Below are 15,624 nucleotides of genomic sequence, written 5' to 3' on the forward strand. Positions count from 1 at the left end.
CACAAAACTATGGGCTAGGCTTATAAATGCCCTCGGGCAGATAGCCTAGTATGAACCTATGAACCTATGAACCTATGTGTTAGCTTCAGTGCCATTTTGAGACTGCAGGCAGAGAGTGAACATGTATGAGAGAAATAGTCTGTCTGCTTATAAGTTTATCTAAGTTAAAGTTATTTGCCTCAATCCTGATGTGTTTGTACATAATAAAACTGTTTGAACAAAACCCACAAATGTTCATCTGTTTCATCTTGACTGGATGAACAACAGGTAACCTGTAAATGGTTCATCTCCCAGGTCCTTGCTTACACTTATCAAGGGTATCAGAACTTTTCAGGATGCATGGCTAGGCTTAAAAAGGCCCTTGTGGTCATTAGCCTAGTAAACACCTATGAACCCATTAATGAGGCTTATGGGTCTATAGGTCTCAAGGTCTGTACTGGGGTCCCTGTTATGTAATGGTACTGATATAATAGTTCCTCCAAACATCTGATACATAACCAGTAGAGATGATTAAGTTCAATTGGTCCAAGAGAGGCTTAGCAAAGCTATGTGGATTTTCTCAGGGCTCATGGAACTGTTATTTTTAGTTTTAGATAGTGTTGATATGACTTGATCTAGAGTGATTTTGGCGAGAAAGAAGGGAAATAGAGGCGTGAGTGTATCGGATGGAAATGGAGCTGAACTTGTCAACTTAGAGATTAGTGATGGCTTTTTGATCAATAAAAGATGTTTCACTATATAATAGTTCACAGAAGCACTGGATAGTACTTCTGTGTTTCCTAATATAGTTAAAAAGGTCTCATGATTATCTTTGGAGGAACTAGCAATTTTATGATTATTTCTAACCTTACTTTCTCTAATAGTGCAATTGAGTCTGCTGCTGGATAAGTTTAGTTTGTTTTTCTGAAGGAGAATGAGACAAAATACACAATTAAAATATATATATAGTAGTTGTTTTCTCTTGTTATAACATTTCTTTATTTCAGAATTTCTCCATAAGGATTTGTCATTGAATTTTCCATTTTACTTATGCCATATATGGGCAGCTGCTGTTTTACAGCTGTATGTATGTGACAAGAATTCAGAGACATATGTAGCAGCATTAAAAATGGGGTCATTATTGGGGGGATGGCGGTGGTAACTTCTTTAGATTGTCAGTAAACTGTTAGAGGCTGGTCCTGGAATATTTGCTGAATACATTGGAGTTCATAGGAGCAGTGGTACTAATTCTTAGCGAGAAGATATTAGCATCATGATCAGACATAATGAAGGAGAAAGTGATGTGTGGAAGGATACAGGCTGGGGAATATTTGTAAAAATGAGGAGGAGAAGATTTGCACCTGTAGTTGGACAGAGACAGTTTTGTTTCTGAAGTGGGTGCTGGTATTAATAAAGTTTAAGAATTGGTGAACATGCTTATCATTGATTGCATAGATCTGCCAGTTAATAACCATAAAACTGAACAAGTCACCTAAGAGTGGTGTATTGTGTTTATTATGTATATTTTTCAACTGATTTAATTATATTTCATTGACAGCAGGATACATGCCTGAGGGCCTACAATTAGCAATAAAATAATTGATTTTGTTTAAAGTGACCAAGACTTCAAGATGTTCTGGGGATGAGACCTGACATGAGATGATAGGATTGTAGATAAATATAGATATAGCCCCCATCAGCTGCTGGAGGGTCTAAATTAGTGACAGATGCTGAACCTACGTTTAGAGAGAGTATTATCTGAACAATGAAGCCATGTTTCTGTAACTACACTGGTACGGATACCCTCTAGGGACAGGCCAGCCTTAAGCTGAGGTATTTTTGTTATTTATGTTTAAATGGAGTCTTTTGACATTAATATTTGTTCTGATGAAATTCTTCTTACTATTAAAGAATGAAAGTGTTTTGTTTGTTTTGCTGGGTCCTGTTTGGTTTCCGTGTACTTTTGTTTAGTATTTTTTGTTAAGACTCCTCACTTTAAACAATGTCACCTTAATGTAAGTTAGATTGTAATTTGCTATGTTAGTATATTCAGGAATAGTGCTTTGCCTAAAAATGACACTATGGAGATAACAAAGATTTTAGCTGGTATGCAGTAGCCCTGAGGAGAGAGGTGTAGGCTATCCCTGGTGATGAAGATAGTCTACCAATCATCATCTTTCAGGCTGACATATACTGGATCCCCCCTCAAATGACACCAGTTAATTAATCAGTTGTTAAAATCAATTGTTGTGTCCCTGAACTGCAACATTAGTCTTGGTGATGGTAATATACAACTGGTATGGTAATCAAGAAAATGTATCTTTATTTGCAGATAATATTATTTTGTACTTGATAAATCCAGAAAAGGACATTTCAGTGTTGTGGAACATTTTGAGACTGTTTCAAGTCTTTTCAAAATATAAAATCCACTGGATTGCCAACTGGCTCAAAGATAGGATGCAGATAATCAAAATAGGGGAAGTTATCTCCACAAAGAGACCAACACCAGTTGAGTCCCCCAGGATTCTGTGCTGGGACCTCTCCTGTTTGGCATCTACTTTTCTAAAGTAAAAGTCAATACCAAAGGGCTCTGGCTGATTAAGTTTGCAGATGACTGTAAGCTAGGAGCAGTCACTGAATAACTAAATGCCTAAGCCATCCTGCAGGAAGGTTTGTCTCAAATAAATAACTGGTGCCAAAATCAACGAATGAAACTAAATACTAAAAAAATGCATTATTGTATTCTTTGGGGAGTCATCTACCCCATGGAACTACCACATTGACAATACTCTTCTAAGAGTTGACCCAGTTGTTCAGGATTTGAGAAATTATGTGGACAGACACCTAACTTTTGACCAACATGCATCTATTGCTGTAAGAAAACCCTATATTGCACAGGTTATAAACAAACAGATTGTGTCTAGATCTAGAGATGTCATTGTCCCCCTTTAATCAGCCCTCATTTGGCCAGTCATTGAATACAATGCCCCCTTTGGCATGTAGCTGTCCAAACACATGCAACAACTGGTGCAACCACAGAGATACTTTACTTAAAGGATATAAGGCCTAAATAACATGTCCTACATAGACCATCTCAAAGCCCTGTACTTGGTATCCTACAGACTTCTAAGTGGTGACCTGTGTCTGGAATACAAGGCATCCTCAGATCCATTACTGATGGATTTATTGTACATCAGCAAGTCAAATGTCATCATCAATACTTGATCTAGGGATCAAAATAACTTCTGCAACATCAACAGAATGGTTTGGAGGGACAGGTATATTTCACAGAGGAAAAATCTGTTGTGGAACAGACCCCTCCCCCCATCCACATAAAGCAAACTTTATCCTTGTCCATTTTCAATTGCAACTTAGACCTATGGATGGGAAACAAAACAATTATCCCATGACTGTCCCCTGTATAACTAATGGACAGAGTCAACTCCTAAATGCTTTAGTCCATATATGGGTCCCCTCAAATTATCTATGGCATGATCCCAGTTATTCTTATTAGGAGTAATATATACTTATCACCCATGGGATGGGTAAGACCAGCCTATAACAAACTGGAATAGGTTGCCTTAAACACAGAAAGGGAAATTGGCTAGGCTTAAAAATGCCCCACAAGGGCAGCTAGCCTAGTACTTACCTATGAACCTATAAAATTAATGAAGATAAAACAAAGGCTACAGTGTTATACAATGTACCCACACATGAATTGATTCAACAGTACCCACATTTATGGGGACATGATAAGATGGAGTATTTAGGTATATGGATTAGAAAGGATACTGTTATGACAGAGTTCAGTCATGTCTCTCTGCATCTTCTTTAGGATAGAGCATCTAAACCAATTTAGCTTTATGTGGACAACCACAAGGTTGTAATCATATCTACAGGAATGGGAAGGTCTAAGGGCCTTTGTCACATCCTGAATTCTGGTAAAATAGTGGCAGCTGACACCATATCCCTATCCAGATTGGTCAGTGGAGAGTCCATCTGTTTGACTATATAATCACAGTAACTATGACTTTACTGTCAGTGGCTGCACACTCTAAAGAGCATATGGGTGGATACATACAAGGATGACTCTTTTTGGAGTTAAGTGTATGAGGTGGAGCTCTAGGTGCAGTATTACTATGCTGGTTACTATGGCATCTAGAAAGTTTAGTATACAGTTATTTATCACTTCACATTAAGTTGGATTAGTGTTGGGTAAAGACTGGTGTTTTGTCTACTGATGCATGTAGACAGACAATGAATTGTCTCCATCTTAAATAAATATTTACATCTGCTTAAAACAGTATTGTTTTATAAAAGTAAGGGGTTATTAGTAAACATGAGGTATTTACATCACTTCTTCAGAGTTCTGTGTGCTAGTAGTAACCAGAGTAATATGTGGTTCAATGTTGACAATAAATGCAGAAGGACATGTATAAATCAAACAACCAAACCAAAGGGTAAAAAGGTCACCCAGACAAATCATTCAGTAAAAACTGCAAGCAAGAAAAGCCAATAGAGTCTTCGTTGTGTAATACCTTAAACCTTCTGTAGTAGGAGCCCATGGGATATATGCAAATGAACCCTTAAGGACATACCAGTGTTTCAGCTACATGGCTTCTGAATACCAATGACCTTTTTACTTTTTACTTTTTGCTTTATACTTTTTTAAGTGTTTATGAGTACATTCAGGCCAATAAACCCAAACCCAACTAGCTGCAGACATGCATGTTTCTGCCTTTTTAGTGACCTCATTAATAGAGCATAAGTGGGTTGTTTGGCAGTACATAAGAAACACAAAGCTTAATAGAAACCTGATGTCCATAAACGTTAAGGTTCCTGCAAAATATCCCAAATAACATCTAAACCAAAGGGTAACAAGGTGCAGTTTTTACTGAATAGTTTGTCTGTGTGATGGAAGGAGGTCTTGCTTGTGAAGCTGCTTGCAAATACATCATGCCAGAGGCGGGGCTAATGCAAATCACCTCATGTGCTCTCCCCAAGAAATGTTGCTGGCACTAGAATAGTGTTGTAATGAGATTCAGAGAATTTCACTACTGCATTATTTTTGCAAGGAAGAAAAAGTGAACACCATCAAAAAGATGGTGTTCTCCTATTCAGTCATGTGGACTTATTTACAACTCGTAGCATGAGTATAGGTAGGTACCAAAGCCATATGTATGTCTGCAATTGATTCTTCTAGATATCATGCAATATTATGTACGGCCTACTGATTATTCCCTTTTTAACATTAACTTCTGTTTTGGACTTGACTAAAATCTCTTCTTGAGCTGGTCTTTCACTTAGCCCTCTCCTATCCCTTTCTCTTTGCCTATACTCCGATATCAATCCCTGGTAGGGAAAGCAGTCTCTAAGCTGCAGTGCAAACTTCTGCCAGATTTCATCCTACTCTTATTACCTTTCCCTCTTTAGTTATTTGCTCCCAATACCTTGGCTCCTTTGCCAATTTTCTCCAGTAAATTGCAGCCCCTTCTTGCCTAATTTCTATATGCCTACTTGCTGCATCCCTATTGGCAAAACCTCCTTTCTCAATTCTTGCACTGGTTTAGTTCTTAGAAAACTTTTTGCAATTTTATGAATATAATATTCTGCATAGTTATTACTCTCATTAAGGATCTGCATCCAAAATCCTAATCTTTCCTTATTTTCTGAACTTCCCTGTTTTTCATCATCATCCCTTTGCACTTTAATTTATAACCTCCTGCTTGAGTTATGCATATGACCCTTAACTTTGTAGTTATAAAGTATCCCTTCAAATCAGATAATCTTAATTCACCTTGTCCTGTGGGAGGATCGGCTTATCCCAATTAAGTATTGCCCTCTTCCTCTCCCAAATCCTACTCTTTATTAATTATCATACTCAGCTTCTCCTCTGGTTGTTAAAATATGCCTGCCCTGTATATAAAACTAAAGGGACTACAAACATTTTTATTGCTTGTATCTTGCTAACCATATCCATAATCAAGAGCTTTTTTTGTTTAGTCTCCTTCCATATATCCTTAGCTGCCAAAACAGAATCCTTTGTAATCCATATACCTAAATACTTCATCTTATCATGTCCCCATAAATATGGGTGTTGCTGAATCAATCCATATGTGGTTATATAGTAAAATACTGTAACCTTTGCTTTATTTCATTAATTTTATATCTTGAAAAGACTTGAAAGTGTTTCAAACTGTTCTACGACAAGGAAATGTCCTACAAACAAAGATACATTTTCTTGATTTTTATATCAGTTATATCCTTGAATTTGAGACTTGTTTTCTTTGTCAGTAACTCTAGATATAAAGAAAATAACAGCACTCCTGCTTTGTTCCTGTGTTCAAACACAGTTTGTCAGAGAGGAAACCTCCCATCTTAATCCTTGTGTCTGACTCCTCATATATCTTCCTAGTTACCCTTATTATTCTATCAAGGAATGCAAATGCTAGCATTGCCTTACTCATACAATCCCAGCTGACTCTATCAAATGTTTTCTCTGCATCAAAACCCACCAACAACAGCAGTGTTGTCTTACATTCTGCTTCTCTCTAGATTATTAATGTTGTCAAATGTTTGCCTCACCTCTACAAACCCATATTGATCTGTATCTATCAATTTTGGCAAACCATTTACCATTCTCTTAGCTAGTATAAATAATAAGCATTTTACAATTATGGTTTAAAATTGAAACAGGTCTATATGGAACTGGGTCTAAAGGGTCTTCACACTCTTTGGGTAATAAAGCCACCACAGCTTTCTTCCAAGAATGTACAGGCTTTATTGAAGAAAAGGTTACTCAAAGACATTGTAATTCATTTTAGATGCTATAAAGGTGATTGGTTTTTAGTGTGGTGAGGTAATAATAGTCTGTGAGCATGATCTGTTAATTTTTTAAATGATTGTTAAACACCATTGGAGTTTCATATTAGCAGCATTAGTCTCACTTTATGCAAGCCTGAATCTAAAGTTTATTGTAAGCCTGTACTGCCAATAACTTGTTGATATTTGATATTTCATTTTCCAACTTATGGTTCATATGGTTCATAATATAGCCAAAGGTCAGTTTTTGCATGCAGCCTAAACCATTGCATTTCATAGTGAACTGGGTGCTGCTTTTAGTTATTTGAAGGAGAAAAGTTTATGTCCATAGGATATGATGACCAGTTTGGTTGATAAAATTAATATTCAGGTTATAAATCAAGTCATGTAAGAAGAGAGTTGATAAATTAAACATAATTTTGAAATGGAAACACAAAGGAGAATAAAGGGCAATGAAATACTTTTGGGTTTTGTCTCAACAAATATTACACCTAGCAGATGGGAAGAACAAATTACTAAGAATAATTGGAAGGTTATTGCATCCAATGTAGCTATGTCTTATGTAGAAGCTAGCTGACACCCTGAAGTTTGAAGAGGGGCTAAGAACACTGGTGAGAACAGATTTCTTCATCCCATTTTAATAGATGGGTAGCATTAAACAGTAATGATAACAACAAATGTTTCACTTCATCCATCACAACATTATAACTGACAGATTTATTAATCCTGACACCAACAAGGTGTATGTTGTTGGAATTATGGTGACTGTAAAACAGTGTGTTGTATATGTTATTGCTTATGCTGTCAAAACTGAAAGATACTTGCAGAACAGAACTGTTGAATATGTATATGACAAAGAATTGGGGGTGTATTCAATGCATTACATAGCAACTTAGTGAGATTATTCAGTATAAATTTTAACTTTTATAAAAAGTTTTAAGTTTCTTTATCAGTAAATTTATCTAGCTAAATTTCATATAAAGAAATGGCACATTGAATGAAAACCCTGTAAGTGTAAAGGAATGGCGGTATCATTCATCTGTTAAACTAGCTCTGAAGAACAGAGGTGCTCACTTAATACAGAGCAGTTGTGATTTTCCATTGTGCCATTGTTACTAGTTGAAATGATCCAATAATTCACCCACTGATTTGTTCATTCATTCTGCAGTAACTCACTTAATCCACTTCAGGGTTACAGGGATACCATAGACTATCCTGCATACTTCTCAACTGTTCAGATTTTCACAGAATGTCCTGATGTTTGCATCTGTTTTGGTCTGTTCCTTATAAAATTTGTTATTTTCTGGCAAAAGAATGATGACTGAAGTCACTAAATAATGACATACATTAACGTTTCAGACTTTATATCCTTCAAAAATGCATGCTAACACAAATCCTGTTATTCTAGCATATTCCATCCAACTAGCATTACAACAAGAATACTCCGTAAAATCATTTAAATCTCAACTGAAGTCCTACTTACTCATTTGCTAGCTCTGTACATGTGATGTTCCTGGATAATCTCCAAACCCTTAATGCCACCACTGTTTTCTGTAAATGGCCATTCTGCTACTTTACAATCTCTATCTGACTATCATCATCCCCACTCTACTACTATCTCTCGCTTTTTACATGGACCTCCACAATACACCTTCATAATTTGTAACCATCTTCATCCTATAATTACTTCACTGTTTCCTACTCAATATCTGTTTTCAGCTGATTCCATTTGAAAGTAACTAGACTCTTATAAGCTTGATATTAGGTAGTATTTACTGTATTCTTCATTTAGCTGTCATGCTTTAATTAACTGTCATATCATTACAATTCTATATCTATACATTTACTATTCTATGTCTGTATATTTATTATTTTTTGATTAACTGTCATATCATTACTAGTCTATGTATGTATGTATGTATGTACATTTATTATGTAAATCTTGTATAACTGCCTTCTACTCATTCTGTAAAATGGAACATTTCTCCCTGGATAGATTTCTCTATCATTTCTCTGAAAATGGGACTTGTGCCCAGTCAGACTTTCCCAGTAAACAAAACAAAAGAATAAATAAATAAATAATTAATTAATTAATTAATTAATTAATTAATTAATTAATTTCTAAGTTAATAAGAGCAATAGGTAAAATTTGTACCTATTTTTGCTCTTTGCTCCCACATTACTTTAGGCTTTGTCCAGAGTTTTTGAGCTAACAGGTTGAGAGATGTGCTGTCCTGGCAGTCAGTGGAGGTACTACAGTAAAATTAATCCTGAACTGGAGGCCAACTCACTACAGGATAGATTAACTCAAACACACTCTTCCATATGGTACACAGTCTGATGGACAGTTTGGGGGGTCATCAGGTCACCTTCAGCACATATTTGGGATATGGGAGGAAACTGGAATGTCTATTGAAAACCACATGAATACAGGGAAGTCATGCAGCTCCCAGATAAAGGCATTCTAATTGGAAAGTGAATTGGAGAACCAAGTACTGAGCCAACAATGCTAAACTTTCCACCACTGAGAAACCCAAGTTTTCATTTGTTTTACACACACACACACACACACACACACACACACACACACACACACATATATATGTGTGTGTGTGTGTGTGTGTGTGTGTGTGTGTGTGTATATATATATATATATATATATATATAGAGAGAGAGAGAGAGAGAGAAAACAAACCAAAATTTGGTGCACGAAACTGCAAACAAGTGCACGGAATATGAAGACAAAATTGACCACACAACAATTCCAGCACTCCTCAATAAAAATTCAAAAGCTGTATCAATAATATAAAGAGTTTGTTATGCAATATTTCTCCAAAGGTTTTAAAACTGGCTGCGTACCATGAAAATCACACTACAACAAGACCTGTTTTGCCCACTAGTGTCATCAGTATGAAGCAGGAAGTAACATGGTTGCATTTAAACACATTATTTAATGACAGTTCACCTATGTACGAAACAATATAATCAGTCTTTACAGCTGGAATTGAATATACTCACTAAAGAAACAAATAAATGCAAACTAATACAACCTTAAACTACATATTAAAACACCTAAACACATAAATACGAACTGACATATAATCAACCTAACTTAGTACTACACATAAACATCAATTCATTTACATAAATTAAATCAACAAAATTCATTAAGTACTGGCTTATACAAAGCACCTAAATTAATAATTCACATACGTTCTTTTCGTGATAATATTTTATGTTTAGATACACTAGACAAACCATCTGTGATTACCCCATCTGTACCTACAAAAAGAAAATGAGCTGTATTGTATAATAATTGGTGTTTAAACAAAGCACTTCTGGGGCGTCTGCAATTAATATCACTTAAATGCACCGCTATTTTATGTTTAAAAGGCCTAGCCATCTGGCCAATGTAAAAGGCTCCATGCTGGCATACTGCCATGTAGACTACCCATTCAGTGATGCATGTAATCAAATGTCTTATATCAAACACTCTGGAAGTATTAATAGAAGTAAATGATTTTGTTTTAGAAACCACTTTGCAGTAAGAACAATTCCCACAAAACGTGCTACCCATAATTTTATTCCTTAGAGTATTATTCACTCTCACAATCTCTTTCTTTAAACCAGAAAAAATGCTCACTTAATTTATTTCCCCTGTGGTAACCATAATGACAGTATGTGTCTAAAGTCTGTTCAGAAATGAATCATTCTTCACAAGATGCCAATGTTTGTTAATAACCTCTTTTACCTTAAAGGTATTAATTGCGAATGTGGTAATTAATGTAGGTATAAATGAATCCTGAGTTATAAATGAATTCTGAGTTTTAATGTCATCTACCTCACTACATTGAGGCAAGTTTTCCCTTGATTGATCAGTAACTAAATTATATGCTCTTCTTACCAACCTTTTATCATAACCTCTAGTAACAAACCATGCCTCTAGTTTAAATGTTATATCTGTACTACACATGCGTCTAAGCCTCTGGAACAGAGCTGTAGGTATATTGTAGCTGAAAAGGCTGATTATATTGTTTTATACATAGGTAGACTGTGTCTTTAAATGATGTTTGTAAATGTAACCATGTTACTTCCTGCTTCATACTGGTTATGTCAATGTGCGAAACTGGTCTTGTTGTAGTGTGATTTTCATGGTACGCAGCCTGTTTTAAAACCTTTTGTAGATGCATTGTGGAACAAACTCTTTATATTAATGATATAGCTTTTGAATTTTTATCGAAGAGTGCTGGAGTTGTTGTGTGGTCAATTTTATATATATATATATATATATATATATATATATATATTCTTCTTCTTCTTCTTTCGGCTTTTTCCCGGTTAGGGGTCGCCACAGCGGATCACCTTGTCCGCACATTGAATGGCAGTGGAGTTTTACGGTGTCGAGTTGCCAGCCCGGCGCCCAACCTTCCACAGAAGGCACACTCACACGCACACCTAGGGCCAATTTAGAGTGTCCAATCCACCTGCAGCATGTCTTTGGGATGTGGGAGGAAACCGGAGCACCCGGAGGAAACCCACACAACCACAGGGAGGACATGCAGACTCCGCACAGAAGGCACCCCAGCCGAGGATCGAACCGGAGAACCTCTTGCTGTGAGGCAGCAATGCTAACCACTGCACCACCGTGGCCGCCTATATATATATATATATATATATATATATATATATATATATATATATATATATATATATATATATATGTATACACACACACACAATAAAAATATATGCATAGCTGGATATAGATTGCTAGAAAAAGACAAATATATATATATATATATATATATATATATATATATATATATATATATATATATATATATATATATATTTGGGTCTATATCACATCAGCGAAAAATCAGCTCGGCGGAAATGCCATTCATCAAAATCTGCTCTTGTGGGGTATGCACCTCCCCGATAATCATATATACCAACTCCGAGATCACATTACAGTGGGGAAAGGGCAATTTCCTAACCCTCGCTTTACCACAATCTCACTATAATCAGTTCGACAGATGGCATGTTCGATTTAAGTGAACAGAAAATGTTATTTGCTGAAGTGATATAGACCCTATATATATATATATATATATATATATATATATATATATATATATATATATATAAAATGCAATGCCATTCAGGTAAGAGGCACCCAAATCTTGTAGGGATTCACATAGGTTCATAGGTACGTACTAGGCTATCGGCCCAAGGGCCTACTTAAGCCTAGCCAGCAAGGTTCCATGGCTTATGCCACCCAAGAAAGTTATTTTCCTATGCCACTGTCGAGCAGAGACACAGAAGTGATCCCTGGGGTGTATTTCCTATTTCCCATCCACTCATCAAGATTTTTCTTGAAGGGTGCTAATGAAGAACTTTGCTTGACATAGATGGGTAGCTTGTTCCAGAGTATAGGAAGTCTGTAGGACAGGAATCTATCCCTCCAGTGTGTCCTGTTTATTGTGGTGACAAGGTTTAGGTCCCTAGAGCGTGTAGCTCAGAGAGATTGGGATTTCTTTAGGTGTAGCATGTCCAACAGCTCTGGGTTTGACCTAGCTTTATATGTTAGGCAGAGATCACCTCAGAGTAGGCGATATGCTATGGAGTAAAGCTGGAGTTTTATGAGGCGGTCAGTGTAGGGCATTTGTTTGAGGCCAGTAATCCTCTTTGTGAGGTACTTCTGTGGCCTTTCCAGCTGCTGCAAATGTCTTGTGAGGTACATTCCAACAGTGACGTTCTATGCAATTGTGTTTTATGTAACTGTATTTATAATTATTTTAATAAACAATGAGTAATAAGTAGAGGGGAACAATGACCTCTTTTTTCCTGGATGAGAACCCTTTTATGATGAGGTGTGCCACGTAGAAGGACTTCTTGACTACTGTGGCGATGTGACTATCAAAGGAAAGACTACTGTCCACCTGGGTTCCAAGGTCTCTTATCACACATTCGGTGTTAAGTAGATTGCTGCCTATGTAGTAGTTCATGGGTACAGAGTTTTTACCAAAGGGGATGACACTGCACTTTTTGGCATTGAGCTTAAGGCCATGGCTCTGACACCAGGTATCTGTCTCAGGGAGGCCCTTCTGTAGGATGTCCACATCATTTGGGGACTTGACTATGGCTTTTAGTTTGCATTCATCTGCAAACTTCATTAGCCAGAGGCCTTCTGTGTTAGCCTGTACTTCAGAGAAGTAGATACCAAACAGGAGAGGTCCCAGGATGGAACCCTGTGGTACTCCACTTGTCACTGCTTTGAGGTTAGATTTGGAGTCTGCAACTTTTACAGTGTGGGTTCTGTCAGTGAGCCAGTTGGCAACCCATCTTGTGACATAGGGATTTATACCTAGTTTAGTGAGTTTAACTATAATTCCTGAATGGGGGATGATGTTGAAAGCCTTGGCGAGGTCAAGATAGGCTGTGTGAACCACCTTACCCTTATCCACGGCTTTGGTGACTGCCTCATAGAAGTCGATCAGGTTCAGGAGGCATGATCTGCATTTCACAAACAGAAACTAATGCAAACTCCACAGCACTGGAGTAACATGTTGCCAGTGTTATGTACCAGAAAGTCATCAGGCTGCAAATTTCTACCCTACCTTTAATCAGCTAATCTCATTACTGAAAAGCTTCAGGTGGAGGGCATTAGAATAATCAAGGTAAGAGTAAACTAAGGCATGGGTGACAACAGAGGGGTCCTTTAGTGGCATCAAGTACTTAATCCTAACAATGTTGCTCAAATGAAAAGATGTTTTCACTGTAATAGTACTTGGTCATAAAATGTTAGCTAATTATCAAGGACATTACCAAACACACACACTTTTGACATAAACTTCAGACTGCTGGTGGTGTAGACAATAAAAGATGGTAATGGCAAAGTAGAGGTGTCTGTCAAGTGGCGTGAAGTGCCAGAACATCAGTTTTGGGTATGTTAAGCTTTAATAAGCTAATTCTTTGGCTGCTGTTTAATGACAAGAATGATTAACATCTGCCTGACTCTGTGTGACAAAGGGATACAGTCCTGACTGAGACCCAGAAGACCAGGGTTCACGTAGCAGTCCCAGCACTGGATGAGACAGGCAGGGAGGGGGAGGGGTGAAGGGGCAGGAGTGAATGGGCATCACCTGCTTACCTCTCTGAGACATGGAGGGTTTTGTGCACTGTGAGGCATACTGGGCATGTATGATTTCCCTGGTGGAGACTGGGGAAGCCACCTTTCATGTTTCAATGTTCAGGTATCACTGCTGGGAATTGTCTTTGAGGTTAGTACATTATGCATTCCCTTCCCTTGTCTTGCATAAAGCTGAGTATGTGCAAGGACATTAGGGCATAAAGAAAAAACACAAACTACCCATGATGGCTGCCTTGTATTAGAGATAGCTGATTGGCTGGGAGAAGGCTGATGATTGGCAGGCTGTGGGGAAAAGTGTGGTAAAAAATAAATAAACAAACAAATAAATAAATAAAAACACCAAAAGAATGATGACTTTCAAATTGTCTGCCAGGGTATGTGCACTCATGTTATATTCCTGTGAGAAGGAGAGGTAGAGGTGAATAGCATCAGAATAACAGTTTTAGGACAAACCACTCACTCTAATAAGATTCTCAGGGTACAACATAAATATAATAAAATGTAATGGACCCAACACTAAACATGCCAGAGGGTAAGAATGAGAAGAATTAAGATTCACTACAACTGTCTTTGCATGGCTAGAAAGGTATGAGACACATCAGTCTAGCAGAATACATGAAATACCCCAGTAAGGCTGTAATTATTCAACCAATATCCCCAATGTCAATTGAATACTGCTGAAAGCTCACGCAGAAACAATATAGAACAGAAACACTAACTCCTTAGTGACCATTAACTGCACAAATAAAGGAATTTTCACTGTCATGATAAATGTGAAAATCAGAATGATAGGGTCCATTAGGTTATGTACTGTCAAACAGGATTTAGGCTGCACTTAAAGAACCTTCTTGATTAACCATGCACAAGAAAGGGAGTTTGATGTTGGGCAAGAATTATTAAAAATATTGGGGTCCATTGAAGGCTTGTAAATGAACAGAATAACTAAGGTTTTCTCCAGTAAAGATGAAAAAAGGCATCATCCTTAGAAAAGACTCCAAAATCTGGCATGCTGACTGATCTAGAAAAAGAAGTACCTGCCAATTCTTTGAAAACAAACAAATTAAGAAAAAAAAAAAAAAAACAAATAAAGCACCAGCTAGAATAAGAATAGATGGGAGCCATACTTTTTGTTGCTGGATAGATGACCTGATGCACACAACTTGCTACCTAAAAGATTATTGGTGACTTGTCATGGCAGTGAGACTCTGAGACGAGCTAGAATGTTGCATGTTGTGTATGTTGTGTTTTTTGCACTTTGTGTATGTGTATATCATCATCATCATCATCTTCTTTCGGCTGTTCCCGTTAGGGGTCACTACAGCGGATCATCTGTTTCCATTTCTTCCTGCATCCACATCCATAAACCTTATCTTAGGCCTTCATCTTTTCCTCTTACCTGGCAGCTCCATCCTTAGCATCCTTTTCTCAATATACCCAGCATCCCTCCACAGCACATGTCCAAACCAACGCAATCTCGCCTCTCTTGCTTTGTCTCCAAACTGTCCAACCTGAGCTGACCCCCTAATATACTGATTCCTAATCCTGTCCATCCTAGTCTCACCCAGTGCAAATCTTAACATCTTTAACTCTGCTACATCCAGCAATGACTCCTACCTTTTTGTCAATGCCACCGTCTCCAACCCATATAACATAGCTGGTCTCAATATCCT

The sequence above is a fragment of the Protopterus annectens genome, chromosome 17.part0 (assembly GCF_019279795.1).
Source record: "Protopterus annectens isolate FY-2018-M chromosome 17.part0, PAN1.0, whole genome shotgun sequence".
In the NCBI taxonomy this organism is placed as follows: domain Eukaryota; kingdom Metazoa; phylum Chordata; order Ceratodontiformes; family Protopteridae; genus Protopterus; species Protopterus annectens.